The 23,080-nt window shown below is 33.3% G+C and overlaps 1 protein-coding gene across 3 annotated transcripts in view; it reads right to left on the bottom strand.

Annotated features, from left to right (window-relative positions):
• Window positions 1–23,080, bottom strand: part of RIMS2 (regulating synaptic membrane exocytosis 2) — a gene marked incomplete at its 5' end in the record, with an annotated part of 445,281 nt that overhangs the window by 107,735 nt on the left and 314,466 nt on the right. The window lies entirely within an intron of this gene.

Here is a 23,080-nt window from a genome sequence, read left to right as displayed (position 1 = left end):
CATGTTAAGAAAACAATAATGGAGTATAATTTTTTTTTTTTTTATCTGGGCAAGGACAAAGAACCCATTAGAAGAAATACAAATAAGCAAATAGAAAGATCTACTTCTCTCTGTCATGTTACTCTCATGCTAATATAATGCAGTTATATTTGCTGTAAGTGCTAAATAAATAAATCAATCTTTTTTAGCACCATCAAAACACAGCTAAAAGTATTCAAAATGTTCTGAAAATATTTTATATTGCATACATATAGCCCTGAAGTGAGCACTCCTACAATAGCAAAAACAGTTATTAGAAAGTCTCTCGCAAGACCCCACTATCCTTGGTTTATTATTTTTAATATCCAAAAGAACAAGCAGCTTTGAGACAGACACTGCAGTAAGAGAAATCCTTCTCTATAAATAAATTTTCAAGGTATTGAATAACACTATTTCCAAACTTGGAATATGTCTGATATGATAAAGCAAGGTACTCTAGTAATGCCAGACAGACACAACTGAATAGCAAGGAAGATCTCTTTGAATACTTTAGTACCAAATGACCAATGTTTGCATGCATATCAGTCACATGCACTGTTTCAAAAATAGCAGTTTTTAAAATCCTCATGCAAAGTATTTGTTATGAAAAAAATTATTTACATGTCAAAGTGGCAATCAAAAATCATTCATAATTACAAATATTTTTCACTTTTAGGTTTTTCCATATTAAACATATTAGAAGAATAATTATAATAGAAGCCAGAGGGGTAAAACAGATAATAATTGCCATCTCACTGTGGATACCTGATCAACTGATACCTCATCTGTTGAGATAAATGCATTATAATAGTCTTATATTTATTGTTGGAAATATTAAAGAATTAGTAGAAGTTATGGAAAGGTAATGCACCATTAATTAATGCACCACTTCTTTCAAATAATGATGTGAAGAAGAAAGTAATAATAGATTGATTAATTTTAAAAGAATATGACAAGTGAATCAATTTTCTCCTGATTAAGATGCCATGCCACAAATCTCAAATGACAGTTTGAAAATTCTCTGTTTCTGTAGCTTTTAATGTACAAAATCACCGTTTTGATATAAATACTTTTAAATGCAAGAATAAAACAATGTCACCAATTCTATTGAATTTACATCACATCAATAGGCAGTCTTCACTTGCAGTTATTGCTTTTTTGTGGAGCTAGTATTTATTTGCATCAATTGTTCATCTCTGTGTATGAGAGTAATGTGTATGAGGCTATTGCATACAGATTCGGAAAAAAATGAAAATCTCAATAAATAAACATAAAAAGTTAACAAAAACTTTAAGTGTGAAATCCACCCAAAATAAGTACCATCTCTTTTATCATGCTTTGACACAGAGCTGTTAATTGTAAGTAATGTCGCCCATTGAAAATAAGTGTATAGGAACTCAGTGTTCAAAAAACTTTACATGGCAAACAGACCCAACTAGAATTCTTAAAGCAGCAGAGGACAGAGAGATATGCTATTTACTCTTTTTTTTTTTTTTTCCTCTCAAGAAATTTTTTAATTTCAATTTTATCTTTTCCTAAGAACCAAAGATCTTTCACTGGAAATAGAAGCTCAGGTTTGAAAAGTCTCATTTCTGGACACTTCACAAAATATGATATGCAATAGCACAATCAAATAAGCATAACCTTAGAACACAAAAAAGACTCTAAGACAGAAGTGCTCCATAGAGTCTGTATGTTCCATAATTATATGTCATTAATCTGCATGTGATTAGACCTGAAGACTGATAAAATACATTTAACTCTCAGGAAAGATATCCCCTGACACTATTCAAACTCTGCAATGCTAAAGATACATATATACAAGGGTAGAAAGAAAAGGCAAGAGTGCAAATATTTGTTAGCAGAAGATTTAGATTAAAAGGCTATTTTACTACACTATAGCAGTAAATAGAATAGAATCAAATCAGTATTACTTAATACTCTTTCAAAGCATTAAGCCACAACTATTTACAGACCCTGTCCCAGACTTCTGAATTCTTTTAATGGGGTAGCTCCCTCTTATAGCTCTTTATCTTCAAGCATAAATCTATACATACAAAATCACATCTGTATACTGGATGTATGTGCTGATATTTTTACTCAAAAATATAGCAAGAAAATACAGGAAAGACTAAAGCAATACATTTAATTCTGCAATTATATAATATACACTATATTTAATATATGTTATGCAAAAAACACAATAGGTAAAGACAGAAAGTATGAAAAATCTTATCCAAAGACAAGGATAATAGAGACAATGGTAGAAAATAACAGAATAAAAAATTGTAAATAGTATCATAAACTCTCTAATTCAAATTCAACTATGTAGATTGCATAACTTTTTCATAAGTCTCAAGAGATAAACTAAATGAAGAATCCAGAGAGAGCTTTTATTGTTTTGTTTCTCTGAATAAAGTTCACATGGTAATTTTATAAGGAGGGAAAAAGACAAAATAGCAACGCATGAAAATATTAATGTACTATATCTTCACATTGGATTGGAAATATTATGAAACTTGAGAAGACCACTATCTCTTTCTCTCTGTCCTATCATTACCATGCTTTTCCCAACCCATTTCTAACCATATCCTCTTTTTCATTATTTTCAATTTCACATACTTTTAATTCTGACTACAAACTTCTATGAAAATAAATAGAATTTTTATTTTTTTTTTTTTTTTACTACTGTTTTCACACCACAATAGAATTCATGGTAATAGATAAGCTACAATTGTTTTTTTATTACATAACATTAGATTTCTGAAAGTGTTTGCCTATGAAGGTATCAAGGCATAGTCCTATCCAGGGAAGAGATTTACATCTTCCACAGATAAAAATAAACATGATTCCATTTAAATGGGAAGCAAATCTACCCATCTAAAGATTTTTCATTTGTAAGCACACATTACCTTCATATTTTCTGATGTGTCTAACCTGCCATTGCTATGATTTCTCTAAAACTTTGTTTTACTTCTATATTGCAGAAATATATCTTTCCCCAAAATAATTACAAGGACACTGAATTTTTACTTAATTCCAGTCCAAAATTTATAAATCCATTTTAACTATCCTGTGTCCTTTTGTTCAATAATATTTATATATGTCAGCACTTCCTCACAGTTCTGTTCTTCAACTGCTCCTTGGAAATCAAAAGTTTCTGCGGCAAAGTTTGGACATTTGGTGACACTGCAATGTTCTCAACAGCCAGAGATAATGAAACCCTTACAGGATGGTTTCAGGTAACAGCCATCAAATCTTCTGCCTCTGTAGGAAAGGCAGGGGAAAGCCAATGCTTTTTTCTTTGCTGTCTTACAAAGGCAGTTTCTGCACCATCATCCCTGGATGGAGACACAGGTTACTCGACCACATTCAGCTTCCAATATTTTGGATGGTGAGACAGGGAACAGAAATGAGTATCTCTGCCATGGTACCCTAAACTGTGTGCTTTAATACCTCGATGGGTTCAAAAGACACTAGTGATGATACTGATGAAAATAATTGCTTTTTAAGAAAAACAGTATCCTGCCTAGCCTTATCTGTATCAGTACAAGACATTCTCTACACACAACCTTCTTTTCCAACTTCTTCTCTTAGGCTTCACACATAAAAATGCAAAACCATGTAAAAATGTTTGCTATTGTATTTTTTTTCCTTCTCTTTTCACTGCCAAATGAAATCCGATTAGACAACCAGAGTTTTTTTCACTTTCTTTCAAATACCATCTATTACAGCTTAGATACAGTGGTGAGGGCTGCAGGTACTTAGTAATCTCAGGTATGAACAAGTAATTGTTTGTCATGCTTTTTGATTTAGTGGTGTCCTAGAATGAAGTATTCTCTGACAGAGTGCTGACATCAGTTAAAGGAAAGGAACAGATTCAAAATATGGCTTGAATTTTTATGCTATGCTTACCTGTGATTCTGCATTTTTACTCTTCAATCCTTCAAAATCTTTGCATAAATATAATTGAGTCTTTGAAATATTAATAATACCAATTCTGCAAATTAATTGCAATTAATTGCATCAGAACTTAGAGTTTAAAGAAACTGTTAAAAAAAAGTTGATTTCTGCTATTCAGGACAAGAAATTTTATTATCATCTATTAAAAAGTCTGCAACAACAGAACGATTTTGTTATTTAATGACCTTCAACTGTCCTCCAAAAATTTGCTAATCCCATTTCCAGTCATGCTCATTTCTTTAATATTAATGCTTTACAAGGTAGAATATTACTATTATCTTTCTGGGGTTTGAAATTACTTTTATTATCTATTTAAATTTTTCTCTATAATTTGCTCACAGATCTCAGCTCTCCACTCATGGTACTAATGTAACCAACATTTATTTGTTCTCACAGGTTTTCTTAGCTGTAATAATGCTATGACTATTTCCATGGCACTGGTTAGGTTAAATTCTTAACAGAAAAACTGCACTTAAAGACGGTATAAGCTTTCATATCAGGTCATATTAGAATACTCATCAACAGATGAAAAGGCAATCAAAACAGGGGAACAACAATATGAGCAGTCTCTATTCCTCCTTGCACCTTCTGCATTCAGGGACTAAGATTTATTAGTATTGCTTCACCATTTTCTGTGCAGACAGAATGTTTAAAGAATTCTCAGATGAAAAAAAGTGAAGTCTTGTGCAGAGGGTAAATCCCATTTTGTAAAGGTTCAAGGAATTTGAAGCTTCCTTAGGTAGGTTCTGTCAGGCTGCATCACCATGGTCATAGACACAGCTCAACACTCAGATGTGAGTACAGTGTTATGGCACCTTCTTCTGGATGTCCTGACTATTGAACAGCAACTGTTTGAAATGATGTAGGGATGTCTACAGGGAACAGCAGTGTGCACACATAGCAGATTATGCCAGTCCTGGAAGCTGCATTACTCCACTCCTCCCACTGAAGTACATAAGGCTTTTTGACACATTCAGTTTGGAAAAGCATCTGAGAAATATAGGGATGTGCCATTTGATGGCCATTGCAGAGTGTACAGAACCACCTAAAATGTTTTTGTCTCTTGTATCACCATCACAATGCAGAATTAAATTAAAGCAGAATCTATACTCTTATTAGACATCAGCCCTGACGAAAAATTTACGACTTTAAAATGAAGAACACAACTTTTACTTAACTTTTTATCTATTCTAGACTTTGACAATTGAGACTGTGGCTTTTCAAACCAACTCTGCGCATTCACTGGAGAGCAGTGGCCCTGTTCCAGACAGAATAATAGAAATTAGGTAACTACAATTTAAATATACAGAACACCTATAAAGTGAGAACTTTTTGTTCTTCATATTTGATTCTGATTTATATTATTCTGCCTGTGTTTGTCTTTCAATTATAAGATTTTGCTCATGTTCCAAAATGTAGGATGCCCCAAGAACAGCCATCTAAAAACATACGTCTCCTCTTTCTAAAATATGGAGAAGGTGGTCCTAAAAGTACCGCCTAAAAGTACTATAAGTAACTTATCTTTCTAGAACACAGTCAGTCCTAAGCCCACCTCAGCTGGGAGATGGAGTTAATGTTCCTATCTAGCAACTACTAAGGGAAAAATCAGGGCAGAGGCACTATTCTGCTCAACTCTCCCTGGAAAGGCAACAGTGCAGGTGCGTAGGCATATTTTGAATATATCATGCAATAGTTTAAACAGTTGGAAAAGAAGATATATCACATTCTGATCCTGACTCTTATGGGAAGTATTTGTTTAATCCTGCAACTTCTGATTCATCAAAAAGTTGGGGAACAGGAAATGCAATTGCACATCTGGACTTTTATATCTAGGTTGCCTAATTCCTAGGTTAGAGAGTCAAGCCAGATTTTGCTGGTTTTCTTCAGTTCTGAGTCTTGCACTTTCAGCTGTACAATAGTTGAACTTCATCAAAACACTTGGATATTATCAATATGATATTATTATGTAGGTGAGATTACAGTATTAATTTATGAGGTGACACACCTGGCCAATCTTGTAAACTTTAATTTGTGTGACTGGGAGAAGGGTTATTATTAGAGTGAGACAACTAATATGCCCAATAGAGTTATTTGCAACACAAAACAGAACCTAGATGTGGATCAACCTTTAAATACAGGATGAAACCTCCAATATAAAGATCCCTTTTCCCTTTTCTTTCCCTTCCCTTTCTATCCTCCCTACCTTCTCTACTCCTTAAAGTGTGTTTGCCCTTTGCAAATGTATAAATTAATGTGATTAGGATCTTTAATTATCGGATTATGAAGACAGAACAATACTATTATTATCATCACCATTATTATTACTAGCTTTACTTGTTATTGCTATGTGTTTGTAGGAACAAAGCTGAAGAATTGAACTTGACATTTGAGGTGAAAGAAAGTTTATGATAGTTTATAATTTCAGAAGAAATCCATCCATGTACAGAATAGAGGAAAGAAGAGGTTTTTAGCATTTGAGAACTTCAGATGTATGAACTGCAGCTTGTATAAAAAAATTACACTGGAACATTATTTCTACCATGCGTGATGGTGAAAAAAGTTTCGGATTCAAGTCTGTAGAAGATGATTTTCCCACCATACATGCAGTAGATACCTTGGTTTGGTCAACTAAATAAGAATCAGCATAGATTATTATACTTGGATTCCTAAGGCTTGCACAAATATATTAAGTCATAACAAAATTCAAAACTAAAAGCAAACTATGCCTAATATTGTGCCTGAATACTTCTTTTCTAATTCATGTGCATTCTAACACAATTGTTTACAAAAGCAGATCTATTTGGCTATTCTAAAACAGAACTATGTAATCTAGATGGTCTCTACATGCTAAAGATTTCACACCAAAGTGAAAAAATAAGGTACATGAAGCACACACGCATTACAAAAGCATGAAATGTGGTTTTATAGTCTCATGCTTTCATGTGGTTTTCCAAACCCTGACAAACCTGTCTCAGAATGGTGTTTCTTTTTCGGCAATGGTTTGTCATCAGTTATTGTACCATTCACCTTTTTCTGCTGGTCCTCCCATGTAACTTCTAGTGTGAATCAAAAAAAACAAATCAGAAATACTATGTAACTTACATTATAAGACACCTAATATCATCTGGGACAACTTGGTCTAAACAAATGTATTATCATTACCATTAAAATTTAGATTAATTCTTAGAGTCCTGAGGTGAAGAGAGTTATTACACATCTTAAACATTCTGGAACAGAACATCTTATCTGAAAGTTAGTGTCTATGTAACTTGTCACATACTCTGCTGTCTTTAATGTTTAACAATTGATATAAAAAACAGGGGCTTGTTTACACAATAAAGTTAGTGTTTTACATTCTATAGCTTCTTACATTGTCATTGCATTTGTGTAAGTTATAAAGGAAGGTAAAAATATTTTGCAAACAATAAATTAACAAATATCACCAACCAAACAAAACAAATTAACAAGCAAACAAACAAAAATCTGAACAAGTAACCATGCAAGCCTAATTTAAGTAGAAAAATAGTTTTTGACAATTCTTAAGCCAAAACTAAATCAGATTTATTTTCAAAATCTGAAACTAGATTTAAATTCAGTTTTTAATTTGGGCAGATTAAACTACTCAGTTTAAGAACTCTTGCACCAATTATTCCTGTATCTGAAATTGGCATTTCTGATGTAACTTCTCAGGAAAAGAGCTATAGAGAGAAGCATGTACACTGCTCCACAGAACTGTATTCTCTAGACTTGCAAACTGTTAGTCTTTTTGAGGCTGGGGGGTTTTTTACACTTTAATTCTCTATCTTCTGACAAACTAGGTGATTAGCATAAATATTATCAGTTTTAAACCCTTTGGAATCTCATGGCAAAACCAAATTACACCAATTAACAGGACAGATTCAATAATCTAAGCTCAATTTTTGCTTTGGACTGAAATCTGCATGTTTTGCTGACCCCAAAAGGTGAAAAGTTCTTCACAATCATTGCCCATGGATGTTATCACTTTCATGGTCACAGCAATAGCCAGTGATGGAGAATAATATGATATATATGAAAAATATTTTTAATCTTAACAATTCAACTAAATTGACATAAAGTATTTTAGCCTGTGACTTTTTTATTATCATTTTCCTTTTTCAAAAAGACTGATAGATATCTAAAATTCAAAATGTAAACATGTGCATCCTTCACCCTTCTTCTTTGTTGCTGTTGGTCCATGACAGGCTGCTGTCCTATAAAAGGCTGCTTTGATTTTTGAAACTGAGGGAAATGTACGTTTAAAATTGTCATTGTAATGATTTCATGACACCACAGATATGCAACCTGAAACAGACTCTATCATCTTTGAAGTGTAGTGAGTACTAAATGAGAAATTTCAAACACAACATTCTGTTTCCAAACTGTGGAACTAAAATCTTAGTATGATTCTTCCCAGCAAAAATGTGACTTTTTCTCTATGAATATACACAGTTCACAATAAAATATCAACTGGTGTTATTTATCCTTTCTTTTTCTCAAACGAGTCCAGAAGTATCTTCTTACCTAGCAAATCAAAAAAACTCAATGACCTCAGTAAAATTACTTTTGAATTTAAGGAATAGTCATTGCTAGGGAAAAAAAAACAACTGTAATTTAGGCCAAATAGTGGAGATAATACTTAGATAAAGATAAAAAGTAGGCATACAGTAATATAAAGAAATCTTTCACAATAAACAACAAATAATATCAGGAAGCCCAATGATTTCCATGCCAGTTTAATGCAAATTTTAGAAGAGTCTCCTTCTCCAACTCTAAGTCAGAGTCCTTTTCAGAGCTCCTGGTTCAGTTCTGAACCTAAAAACTGTAGTTATCTTAGTCACCAAAATCACTTATTATTAAAGCTCCCTATCAAAAAGAAAAGCTTTACTAAACCTTGATAATTCTTTGAGAGCTCAGTATCTAGAAAACATCTAACCCTCTCAGTAACACATTGTACTAACATTTGAATTGAAAAGAGTGAGGAAATAAAAATCAAATAAAAATATAATTCTTTGAATAAATAGTTTTGCCTCATGTTAGTCTAAAAAAGAAAAACAAACAACATTACAAAAAGTAAGACAAGCTGCTATATGTTTTTGAGGAAAGTGATAGCATGAGCATGCAAACACTTTCAGAAAAGATTCCAATGACCTCTTTTCTACAGCTTCAGTTGTATTTATGGCATATCAGCATTAAATTCAGATGGCTATTTAGTTTTATCAGCAGTTAAGTACAACATTTAGATTGAGTATATGGGGTTTGGCAGTACTCCAGATCCAGTGAAAAGCTTCACTGACTTCTAGAACATTGCAAGAGTTTTATTAGTAATGGTTATTGTCTCAACTGAGAAATAAAAATAGATTTATCTGTTGGATTTAACCAAAAGTTTGACCTTTTCTTCAACCTCTTCTATTTGAATTTCCACATCTATGTTTTACAAAGATAAGAAAATATGTTTTAAGAAGATCTTAAAGGAGGGCTTTCTGTTTGGGAACTAGCATGAGCTGCTGATGCTTATTCAAAGTGCCAAAATGTCAGTGCTGCACCTATATTCTCTGGTTTACATAATGTAGTCTCTAAAATCTCTTTTTTTTCTCAAGGCAAAGGGCCACCATCTATTCCCTTGTTTTAACCAAAGGCAACTTTGGTCAAATAGTGAATATTTGGAAAGAAACCATGAAGTTTTCTAGATTATCATTCTCCTGTTATCTCTCTCTCACTTCCCATAACATAAACTTCATCTGTCTTCTGCTGTGACTTATGTATAAAAAGAGATGCAAAATTATTAAATTTTATACAAAAGGTCTTATATAGATTACATAAAATATGGGGTTCTTGAGCCAAAGTATTTTAATCAGCTGATGCACCTTTAGGACTAGAAGCATTTGACAGGTGTCCTGATGCAGATTTTCTCATCAGTATGAAATCACAATCTTTCAGCACTGTTGTTTCTTTAGGTTGAGTTGTTGCACCTACTCCTGGGCACAGCATATCCAGTGAACAATGCAGCTGGGGTGGCATTGACAATGAGCTGGTGTTGTGCCATTCCCTGGGGAGAATGATACTCACCTGGGAATGGGGCTGTAAAACTGCAGTAAACAGTGCCAAGTGCAGCCTCAGAATTTCTTACATTTTTCTTTCAAATATTTAATATGAAAAATATAAAAAATGTGGGAATAGTATATGAGAAGAATATTTGCATATATATTATAGCTTTTCTGAATTTCTGACCACGCCACCTTAGCACCAGGAATGTTGCAGTTGAATGGAAAATGATGCAGCAAACTGCAGAAGTACAAGATGATGCAGCAAAATATCAGATACTAATGATGAGGAATTTTCTTCTGGCAATACTCCCCTCCTCCTTTCTTTTTTTCAATACTACAAACAGTAATATTCTTTCTCACAACTACCCTCTACTTGAAACATTTTAATGTATTTTCTCTTTTTCTGAAATTTGTCTTCCTTTTTTTTTTTTTTTTAATAAAACCACTTCAGCTTTTATCTTTTTTGTAGTACCTAAAACTTCTGGGAACCAATTTTTATCAGTGCATTTTTAGTTTCCGACTTTTGATTAGGTTATCATAAAGTCTTCACTTTTCCATTAGGAGATACTTACTCAATTTTTTTCTGCAAATGAAAAGTACTCAGAATTTCTTTCTATTTTTAACTTTATATGATGAATGCCCAGAAAAAAATTATGTTATTAATAATATAAGGTGACAACTACTGTAAAAATAAGTCAAAAGTGGATTTGGCTAGTGCTTCTTAAACCCAATGCAGCGCAGTAAGAAATCATTAAAATTCTGGGATAAATTGTCAAAAGCTGAGAGACTACTCTGAATCAGATACTCAATGTCCCAACTCATGCATTAAGAGTACAAGAAGAATTAATTAAGACTAAATTCATGGCATACAGGTTTTACTTTTCACAAAACAAGGTCTCTAAGAGAATTAAAGAGACATCAGTCTCTAGAGCTCACATAGAGAAATATTTTCAGTGTGTCAAACCTCTACTAGGGGAAAGCAAAAGGCTTCAAACTGTGATTTATGAACTGTCCCAGATGTACTAAATTGTGTCTGGAATGAATCCAATCCCACCTTACAGCACCAGCACTCTGCTAATGCCATCAAGGCCAACTCGAAGTGACACAAAGTCAGCAGTCAAGATTTTCTGCCAGACTCTTGATGTTCTTACACCAGAGAAACCTTCAGGTGCCTCATTAAAACAGTGCTGATGCTTCCCTACCCTGATGTAACAGGAACAAGACCAACCTAGTACCCAAAAATGTAGGCACTCATATTCTTTTTCTGACAAATACAAGAGGACATAATCTTTTAGCTTCCTCTTGGACTCAGTAACAATTATCTACTTTTTTTTTTTCTATACACTGGAAGAATATTTCACAGAATGTTTCTGTACCTTAGAGATCAAGGCATTTATCTGAGACATGATGATTTGTCTTTCCTTCAAAATCATAAATGCTTCTTAGAACATTGCCCTAAATGCTGACAAAGTTTGGACAGTATAAAGGCAGGGACACACATACACATACGTACACACAACCTTAACATGAAAATAGTTTGCAAATTAGTGCCAAATCAACTACTGGATGCTAAGAAATTTAAAAAATTTAAAATAAATAAAATGTTCATTAATGGCTTATATAATGGTTTGTAATTACATGGTATTCCAGTAAAATTTCTGACATATCTTAATTATTTATTATTTTGATTTCATCTTTCTTACTGAACTACATACACATTCTGCAGAAAAAAAAGAAAAAAAAACAAGAAAAAACTCCCAAAATCCAAACCCTGAACTTCTTTTCTTAGGGCTGCTGTTGGAATGCATTAAAAGAACTTCAATGTAAATCATCAGGTCAGCAATAAAAAGTACTGCAACATATCTACATTTCATACTATAGTTATTAGCATTAAAAATATGATAGTGCACTGTAGATTATTCCTTATTCCAGAAATGCTTCTTCAAGCTGACACCAAGGCTATGTTAATAATTTGTAGCAGTAAATCACTTAAATCCAGTCCATTGGCAGTCTCTCTTCATCATATTCTCTACCCACAAATTCAGCCAATTATATTTTAAATTTATATTTAATTTTTTTTTCTATTGGGTTACTCTATATGGGAAATAAATAGATTACAATCTTATATTGGTTATTTTAATGAAAACTGTAGATATACTCAAGCAAGGTCCCAGAGAGCACTTGTTGAAATAACAATCAGTAAAGTCATAACCTATCTTTAGCTAAAAAACAAAGTATCATATTGCTTCTTTTATAAATGTAATAGATTTGTAAAGCAAAGAAACATCAGAAAAAAATTAAATACTCCAAATGGCTGAGAAAAAAACACAGTCAATGTTACATTAAACACGAGTACATTAATATTTAGCAAAGTATACCTAAAGAGCACAAAAAATAAAGCAAATAACAATAAAAACATAAAAGCAACAACACAAAAAATAAAGCAGAGATATTATTTGTAAGCCACTATCATGTCTTTTTTTATTTTTATTTTTATTTTCAGTACCATTTGGAGCATGAGGGAGGATTTGCTTGCTTGTTTCACATCTTTTTTTCTTGTTTTTAAACTATGGCAGCTTTGCTCCCTCTTCTGGTTATATACCTGCACCACTCTGGACTGTGCCAGAGCCAGCCCAGATTTTTTGGGGATCTGGGAGGAAACAACTCCCCAAATAAACAAATATTTATTTGATCAGTAAAAATAAAAAAAAAACCAATTTGATTTGGGGTCATTTTGGCAGAACTGATCTAAGGGGGAAGAAAGAGTGCAGAGAACCTATGAGGGAGATGAAGACACCATGCAAAGATTCCTCTGCTGATATGGAGAGGCACAAGGCACAGGGGACTGGGCAGCCAAGCATCTTGGAGAAGCTTCACACTTTAATTCCCTTAATTCCCTGCTTAATTCCCTTTCCCCCAGCATCCATGCCTAGTCTGCTGAAGACCAGACACTGTGCTAGATGCATTCTTAGTCAGGAGCTGGTATGGCAATTCTCATACTGCTGCAATAGGTGAACAAAATATCTCCAGAATTTATTGAATAATGAATTTAATAAAGAAGAAAATTACAAGTAATGTCCAAAATAAATGTGGAGCAAAGTACAAGCTTCTGTTCTACACCTCTCCTGCACAGTTTGTATTTCCATTCCCTGGGTGTCAGGGAATACTCTGTGCATGCAAGGAAATGTGAACAGCCTACAAATTCACTCTGCAGAATGCAGAATGTAAGGTTTAGCTTGATACAGGGTTTAGGATTTTCTTTCCATGTTTTTATATTTAATGAAAAAAGTGCAATCTGTAAGATTAAAAGTCTTCAAGAATTTTCTAAGCAGAAAGATAATTTTTTATTATATGATTATGCATCTCCAACAAACACACATGCACAAAAAAAAAAAAAAAGCTCTGTAAGCAACCATAGGTGCTGTATCCTTTTTAAATACAGCTAAGATTGAAGCTTAAGGTATAATTTAAAAAATGTAAAAAAAATCATTCTGTTCACAAAAGGGGTCTGAAACTAAGCCAGTAGATTTAAGCACTAATACCAACCAATAAAGAAAATACAATTAACAGCTTACACAAAGAAGAAAAATACAGATTTGTTTCTTCAGAAAGTTCTAGGTTTTTCAAAATGTTAATCACTACAAATTAAAAACAGAAAAGTTTTCTTGTTGCTCCAATTTGCACGCAAATTTACATGGAAATTTACATGCATCTTTACATGCAGGTACTGTCTGCACCAAAAGACCCATTTCATTCTTCTGCACTACTTCTAAAACATCAGGTTAGTAACCAGCAAACTGTGTTGGAATAGCAGACAAAATGACATCCCATTTTTATGTACCAGCCTTAGAAATGCTGTGTAATATTGCAATGTAGTTTTGAAAGATGAAAACTCATATTTTTTTGTAAGTGAAATTTGCAGGTATTAATGGACAAGTTATTAGCTAGACTCTTTCTCATTTCTAATATCTCTCTGGTAGTTTTGAAGCTAAATTTGTAAAATAGACCCTTGCATCATAAGGAATTTTAACAGACTGTAGGATCTTCAGTCTAGAGCATTTTATTTGTACTTTATTTTAATTGTTTGTGTTGTATTGTGCATTCTTTTTTTGTAATTTAACTCTTTCACATCATGCAAATTGCAGTCATGTGCCTGTCTACAACTAGCACAATCTAACCAGGTCTATACTTAATTTAAACCTTACTTTGCTAGCACTAGAATTTAATCAAAATGCAGTATTTCTCCTGCAAGTCAGTTAAGCAGGTCCATCTGTCATCACTTCTTTTACTCGAGTCCCTCTATTCTGCCTAGTTTGCCCTTCAGTCACATAAATTCTTTAGATTGTGTCTAAACTGTACAGCAGTTTAGAATAATCTGAAAGACAACATAGTTTCAGTTCTATTTCTTCAGGCATCCAGACTGCTTACAGGGTGGTGGGACTCCCAGGCATGGGGAAACCAGAGTGCACAGAAAGGACAGGATTCAGAGATTTGGGTGTTGTCTTGCTATAAACTCAAGCCACAAATATGCTACAGACACTTCTTAGTCTGGGAAATGAGAACTGCAAAGCATTCCCGATTCCCATAATAGAGACAAAGCTGTAGTGTAATCCTAATAAAATATTCTGAAGTGTGAGGGAATATGAAACACTTAAAATTTTGCTTTGGTAACTACATCATCTTCTATGCATTCTAAATTAAGACAGTAAAGGGCAGAATTGCCTGGATCCTTTTCTCACAAACTCAAATGATCAAAAGATGCCATACAAAATACAAGAAAGAGACATCAAAAGACCTGAAGAAGATTGGAAAGTGATGACAGTTTTGGTAAAAAATATTTCAAATTCAATATTAGACACCGATTATTCTTCTGGAGTATAAGAGCTTTGCGGAAAAAATTCTAAAACATAAAACACCTTAGAGAACTTAATAAAAACATAAAACAAACTATCTAAATAGAGATTAGTAGTAGTTAGTTCATTGTGCAATGTACATCTTTCAGGCTCTATAAGTGTATAAAATGTTGGTTTTGTTGAAGGAGTGGAAGATAAACCAAGAACAAAACCAGCTTTAACCTGACTAAATCGCTGTTTCTTGTTTTGTCGCCTTTGTCAGCTCAGCGGCAAAAGCCTCCAGTCTTAGTACAACTGGAATTTAGATCTGAAAAGTATGACTGAGCTATCTGGTTAGTAGCATGATCACAGTTACAGCAGCAGACTCCCAGTGTTTGAATTAATTCAGGGCTGTGCTGGCACAGCCACCAGAGCAAGGGAGTGACCCCTCAGGCTGGTGACACGGCGCCTGCTCTGCAAGGCACACCACTTGGTCTTGTCTACACTGGACAATGAGAGACATTAAAATGGTGTGGTTGTCCCTCCCAGACAATGACTAGCACAGGCCAAATAGAATCCCTGCTGTTCTAACATCTGCGTTGCCTCTGCTAAGTGTTCTGGGGAATAGACAGCTAGGAATGGTCCATAACAGTGCAACTGGCTCTATACCACTGTAGGTCCTGGTAGAGATGGAATTTTAAGAGTGAATACCCAAAGTTTAAAAAATCCAAGACATTACCTAGATTATATTTCATTCACTGGCAGAAGACATCAATGGCCTAAAATCTAAATGTAGTAAGGTCTTAGAAGTACGTGGAAAAGTACATATTTTTTCAGTTATCAAAGCAATTTAGAAGCATGAATTGGAATAAAACTTCAAAGTAAGCTAAGATTGTTCATTTCAATTTTCTTGTTCTATTTTTTCAGATAAGAAACCTAAATCTCCATGTTAACATTTCAGTGCTTTGAATTAAGCTTATTTCTACAGCATTTGAAAGCAAAAAGAACATCAAACATAAATACAAACTAGACAATAGAAATGATTGTTAATAACATAAGCCTTTCTCCAGAAGTATATGATAATTAAAATGGTCAGTATTTTCTAGTCACATTAAAATGTGCCAAGCTTGTAAAATAAATATCCAAGAGATGTAAAAGAATATAGACCTGGTAAAAAGTAGAAGACAATGCAGACAATTTTGCAGGTGTCTGCAAACTGTACTTGGCCTCTTAGGGCAAGGCAGAAATTCCAAAATAATAAGAAATATAAAAACTACCCCCTTAGCTGTCCATAGCCAACATGATCACACATCTGCCATATCTTCTGTAATACACTTAGCTGGAAAAACATAAAGATCTGGAGTTTTTGATTCCAATAAATATTTTTAAACCTCAGTTGAAAATAATTATACTCAAGGAGTAAAACAACACACTGAAATTGAACATAATTGAACTTACTAATTTTGAGCTATTAGAACTAAGCAACACACACACATGCAGCAAATAATAAATGAAACTTCTCAAGCACCCACAACTCATAAGCAATATCATAATCAACTTGCCTTTTCGCCCATTAACAGGTGGGGTTTGATGTTTTTCCTCACAGTCTTTACAACATTAAAAACAGACAATGATGATTAACAATGGGAACATTTACTATGAAGAGCAATGTAACTACAAGCACACACAAACCTGTTGCAAGCTACCTGAGCAAAACTTCATGCATCACAAAACACACAGAGTGAAAAGCACACAGAATACACACCACTGAACACCACAGAGACAGAATCATAACAAAAGCAACAAAAAATTAAATTGTACTAGAACAAAAATGGGAAAGCAAAGATCTTAAAAGACATTTAGTGAGAACTAAAATTGAAAAAAAAAAAAAGTAAACCTGTTTTCCACCACTGAAATAATGAAATTACTGTAGCATCCAGAGTTTTGAACACATAATGACTCCCGTCACAGTAATTATTACTGACTTTTTTTCATAGAAGAATATAGTAATCCATATTTTCTTCTCTTAACTAACAATGGGAAGTGGGTTCAGGGCACAGAATTCAGACTTTTACAGTTTTAAGCAGCATTTAGCATTTTAGGCATACATTTGTATGCTAGTAATTTTTCCTCCAGCTAGTAATAAAGGTGTTTCTTGATCAACTCATCACTTCTTTTTTGCACTATGCTTCCACCACTTTTGGCAATTATTAACTATTAATTCATTATAGACAACAGAATGCAATCTATTTACAAGGCATGTAAATGCAAATGTATGCATTTATGATTCTTCCTTTGAAAAAGAAACTGAAGAAAAGAGAAATTATATCTTTAGATCTCTCCATATCTTTGAACTTGTACTGGTGTGTCCTGAAATTAGAAGTTAAGTTTATGTTTTAATCACATGGTATTTGAGTTGAAAAAAGTATTTGCAACTGTTTGATCTGATCATGAGCTATTGGTAGTCATCACACTACCAACTAAACTGTCTTCCAAGCAGGATGGAGGACATCATACAAAATGGTCAAAGTATTTCCACATAATGCAGTTGCCTACTATTTTTGTCCAGCATCAGTCTGCTTGTGCAAACTAGGAGGGAAAAAAGCGTCATGATACAAAAAAAATGTACTTTCCTGCTTGTAAAAATTATTAATGCAAAGTAGACTGTACCACATCTAAGAAGTACCCACCCAGATCTGCTAGGTCTGTTACTTGGGCATAGTGACAGAGTATTTACATAAATAAGAATAAAAAGAGTAAAAGAATAAGGCACATTTTTTCATGTTGAATTATTTTAAGCATTCACAACTGACAAATAAACTGTGCTACAATTAATTTGTTTGTGTTCTTCTTTCATAAAATGATATAAATATTCTTTGGATTTTCTTATGTTCAATTTATTTAGAAGCTGGCTGGTAAAGCTTGCCTATACATTCAGGGGACAACACATCTAAAGGAGCTGGGTGCTTGTGGTCAGACAGACCTGCCTCGACCTCTGCCTCCTGAACTCCCATGTGCTTGTTTTCTTCATCTCCTGCTGCATTAGATAAGCAAGGGATGAGGGAGGGGAAAAAAGCAAGACAAAAAACATGCATGCTTTGTTACAAGCTGCTCAATAAAAGATAAACATCAAACAAAAGACATCCACAATAACATGCAAACCCTCAGTCTGTGGCAGAAATTAATTTTTAGAGAATCAAAAATCAAATAAATTGTTGTGCTATTTTTCATTTATATCTCTAGCTAATTCCAATGACATCTTCCTGCAAGTAATGATGCTCATATGCAGTCCTTAATGTTCTTTGTTGCCAATTTCTTATGAAATTTTTAAGCAGTGGAAAGCAGACAATTAGTACCAAAGCAGAGAAAACAGATATTGGTAGATAATTTGTTTAAATCTCCTTGGCTTTGCTTTAGTTGTTCTGGGAATAAAGTCCGAGCCTCTATTCTCAAACAGAATATTTAAAATTTTATATAAATCATAAACTAGTGGACATACTTGGTACCTTAAAAAGAGAAGAAACAAGGCAAATGCTTTTTCAGCTTGGAAAAAAAAATCCTCAATTTTCCAGATAATATGCTTTTTACCTGGATTTCAGAGTAGTTCGTATGCAAAAAGAAATCTTCCACTAATATCTACAGTTGCCTAGAGCATATTTAAATTCTAAAGAATACTGAAATAAATGGGAACAGTAGTAAAAGTGCCATTAATAAGAAACACAAATCTATATTTTTAATGTCATTAATAAAGAACAACTTTCTTTTGTGACAAAGCTCATGAGGGTAACAACAGTAATAATATTGTAGAGTGTCAAACTGAATTACTGATATACCATATGCCTGCTTTAATTTAAATGTCAGGTTATGGAACAGCTTTGATGTGATGCAATATACTGTAGTTTTTCATGGCTCAGATTTTTGATTGCTTATCGATTTTTCATGTTCTCTGTTTCCAGAATTCTTTCCAGTTCTCTCATGACTTGTATAAGTTTATGTTCAATTAAATAGCTCGTTGAGTTACTTGCCTTTAGGTTTAGCTAGCATGTAATAGTAATTTTAAAACTACTGATTCTAGAAGGTCATTGTTGATAAGAAATTCAGGCTATAATCAATGCAGTGCAATGCAACCTAATCTGTGCTTAGAATTCTGCTCTGCTACTCAATGATAAAACCATGGAACATTTAAAATTCCAATTGAAATCATGACATTGAAAATTTCAATTAAAATATACAGTCAACCTTCTCTCACAGAAATGAATGTATAGAAAATGTGCCCAAGACTTTAAAAACATTTTCAATAGAGTTGAATTAAAATGTTCTTGGCATGTAGGTACCCTGAAAGGTAAGTGAACAATGGCTGCCATAAGCACAGCTTATGACTTCTCAGTCATTCTCCTTTTATGCCCTTTGTAGTCTCAGACCTATACAGTAAGATCTTCAAATTTCATAAAGCTGTTTAATTTTTCCTTTTGCCAATCCAAGAGAAAATTATGAATTATGGCTTCCATTGAAAGGACAGAAGCTTTTAAGTAAGCACTTTAAACTCTAGGTTATAGGTAAAGTTTGTTCAAGTTTTTCTATGAAAATGGTATCAATGCAAATTAAACATTTTCATATTCTTCAGGGTCTGAGGATTCTGTTGCCTCTCAGGAAAGTGAACTAAGCATCTGCAGTTGAAACCTAAAAGTATATTTTTTGCAAAATCGTGGTTGAAATCAAAACCCCAAAGTACACTCAGAATGTATCCTACGGAAGCCTTGTTACTGGTCTTAAGTAACCTATACTGTTTACTTTGCTGTCAAGCACACAAAATGCAAGTTACACTGTGAAAGTGTGAAGGTTTCTAACATAGTAGAGCCAGTACCACTGAAGTATCCACACAAAAGAAGGGGATGGTGCAAAGCTCTGTACTGCCATCTTTTCGACTGTTGTGTTTGCCTAAGTCATCAAGTTCATAGCCAAGCTGGAGGCACTTTAAGCTCCTATCCTATATTTTAGACATGTGATCAACCATTTTTATAAAACAATATACCCATATGCCATAAATTTTACAAACCCTGCAAAATCATAGCTGGTAGAGTATGACAGTGTCATGACCAGTCTTAATACTGGTCCTCTGCAATTGCATTATAACCATCTCTCTGTGTTGCCCATCAACTAGGGTAGGGCTATGTAAAACACACAATAAAATTCCTTTTCATTTTGCAAAATGAATTCTCATTTAAAGAAACTATGTTCTAAATGAGATAAAATCCCTTAAAATGAACAGCATGTACTTCTGCCAGTAGTATATGTGCTTTCCTAACCATCAGAATGGCTCTGTAGCTTCCATTCCAGACTGCATGAGTGGCAGCAGTACACTGCCACTATACATCTGTCCTTTTAGAGATTTGAATATGTGTCTGAGAGATATAACCACGGACTAATGGTTTCTAGCTATCCTTGATTAAACCTAATCAAGTATTCCTGTTAATTCTATTAATATCTAATTTTATTCTGGAAAAAGATTACCCACACCTGAAGTTAAGAGAGGACAGTTAATCAGCATTAATGTCAGGCTTTAACAGGTTCTTAAAGAACTTTCCCGAGACACAAGATTATTATGAGACCATATAATTAAAGTCTTTACCATAGAGCATAAATAGAAAGGCAAATCCTTACTGAGCTCTACTATTTGTTAAATTTCTGATCCCTTCATTTCCAAATTTTAAGGTTTTATTACCCCTGCTTGGCCTAATATGATTTTCTTGTTTTTACGGTTGGGTGAATGGTTTTTGTGGAAAGAAGAAAGAAAGAAAGAAAGAAAGGCCTATGTTTATTTTTAAAAGGAAAATTTAAAAACTGCATTAGGAAAAAGTACTCTCTCTCTGATTAGTAATTAGCAATGAACTGAAAGGATGAATACTGAATAATTTCACATTATGGTGTTCCATTTTAATTAGGAGCGAGCGGTCAATGATTTAATCCTTCTGCCAAGGCAAGTAAGAACAAAGAGATGAATTATGGCCACATAGAAATTAAAAAATCATGTTAACCCTTAAGAACTAGAAATACTGCACTATTCACTTATTGTCAGTGGCATGAAAAATACAACTTAAAAATATTTTCTACAAATATTCATTTAAACAAGATAGTTCTATCTCTGGTAAAAATATAATTTAAATAATAATTTGAAAATAATTTTTAAATAATTTAAATAATAATTTAAAGATATACAAGCAAAAGTTTAGCTGAAAAAATGTCTTCTGGCATTTCAGTAGTAAAAATTTCTTAGGTGGCCCCATACATCTTTTCAGAACTATTTTCTAACTACAAAACATGAAAATATACTAAACTAATAAAACCTAAAGCAAAACCCAAACTGTCTAGATGCTAAGGTATAGCCTGGGTATACAAGCTAATGACATGCATTTCAGAAATAGTCAGTCATTCTTCTTAACAGACAAATCTGATCCTACAATAAACACAGCAGTGGTAGCCTAGGGAATTATCAAAAATATTATGACTGTAAAAGACTGTAATGCAACATAACTAAAGATATTTTATGTTCTTCTGAGCATGTGGGACACTGATAAAAATATGTTTGGGTCAGTATACCACAGATAGGAATGGTCCTTCATAGCAACTCCAAGGAAGCTTTGTGAAAAGTAAACATTTTGGGCTATTTTGAAGTGAGGTATTCAAGAGGCACCTTCATGTCCTGGAACAAAAACTCCCAACCACATAATATAGTTCATGGAACTAGATCTAACTCAAATAAATGTTTTTAAATTCTGATTCTAATTTGGAAAGCAATTACCCAAAGGGTTGGTTGGGTTTTATCCTTGTAGATTCCTTCCCTTCCATTTCTAGTCACACAGCCATAGACACACCATATTGCACATTCTAGTGAGTGCTGCCCTATAACAAAAGGGTATCTCCAACAGCAAATTACTCCCTTCTTTCTACTTGAGTTTTGGCATTTGTACTACATTTAAAGAAATGGTATGCATATACAACCTTGTAAGAAACACAGATTATTCAAATGTATGCAAACTAAATAAGATCATTGTAGAAGTCTGCAACAGATAAGTTTTTCCTTCTTTCTTTTTTACAGAGCTGAGATGACTTCAAATCCATCGTTGCCTATAAGGCACCCTTTACTAACTCTTTTCATCAGTTTGATTTTTAAATTAATGTAGTCAACAGTAAAATCCTTGGTTTCAAAATACAGCAAGTTTAACCTTCACAGCACATTTCCATGCAATATAGAAACACCTCTCTCATTTGAATCAAGTACATGTTCTGTAAGAGCAGAAAGGACTACTCTGTGACAGCATTTTTTGGTATGGTCATACAGCCTTCCCAATAACATACAAAACATTTGATTATCACTGGGGCTTAAAAAAAGGCATGAAACCTACTTCAATATCTACAAAACTTTCAGGTTAACTTGATGCTATAGTTGTTATATACTAACATAAACTCCTTCTTTCATAGTCAGTGTTTCCAATTCTATTAAATTTCAGATTTTGTAACCAGTACTTCATTTGCCTAAAATAACTTACTGTAAAATTCAATTCTCCACAGCAAAAAGACTGCTATTAATCCTAATTATGTTCTGTCACTGAACAAAGTTAGGTAATCTCCTGTTCTTGTATAGTACTACCCTTTTTAAAGAAAATTATTACTCCCTTCAAAGGAAATTATTAGAAAATCCTAAAGAAGTACAGGAAAAGCCTCAAAGAAGAACTCTATTGGTGTTAGAAAATGAACTCTTAATTCATGACAGAAAATTACATAGAATGCTCTATGAAAGCTGTATCTATGGATTAGGTTTACCATCTTTATATGTGTAAATTCAATATAAAATGTCTCTAGTTACTGTATCTTGAGTCACTTATGATGCTTTGATTGTAGATTAGAACATCAAAATCTGCAGATCTCGCAATTTTCCATAACCCAATTTTCCAAAAGATTACTTTTTTCAAAAGACAAAGGAACATATTACTCAGTTTTCAAGTAAAATGAGAGTTCCTCAAGTCCCAGCAGTACTTACCAGAGGAAACAATTCTAGCATTCCTATAAAAATTATTATTTTATATATTAAATTTCTCTCTATAAAACTTATGATGTAAATAATAAATAAGACTATTACTCTCTCTAGTCAAACAAAATAAAAATATACAATATTTCACAATTGCTGCTCTGAGGAGCTCACAG

This window comes from Erithacus rubecula (assembly GCF_903797595.1).
Source record: "Erithacus rubecula genome assembly, chromosome: 3".
Taxonomy (NCBI): domain Eukaryota; kingdom Metazoa; phylum Chordata; class Aves; order Passeriformes; family Muscicapidae; genus Erithacus; species Erithacus rubecula.
Note: the sequence above shows the minus strand (reverse complement) of the source record. Positions and strands in the feature narration are given on the sequence as shown.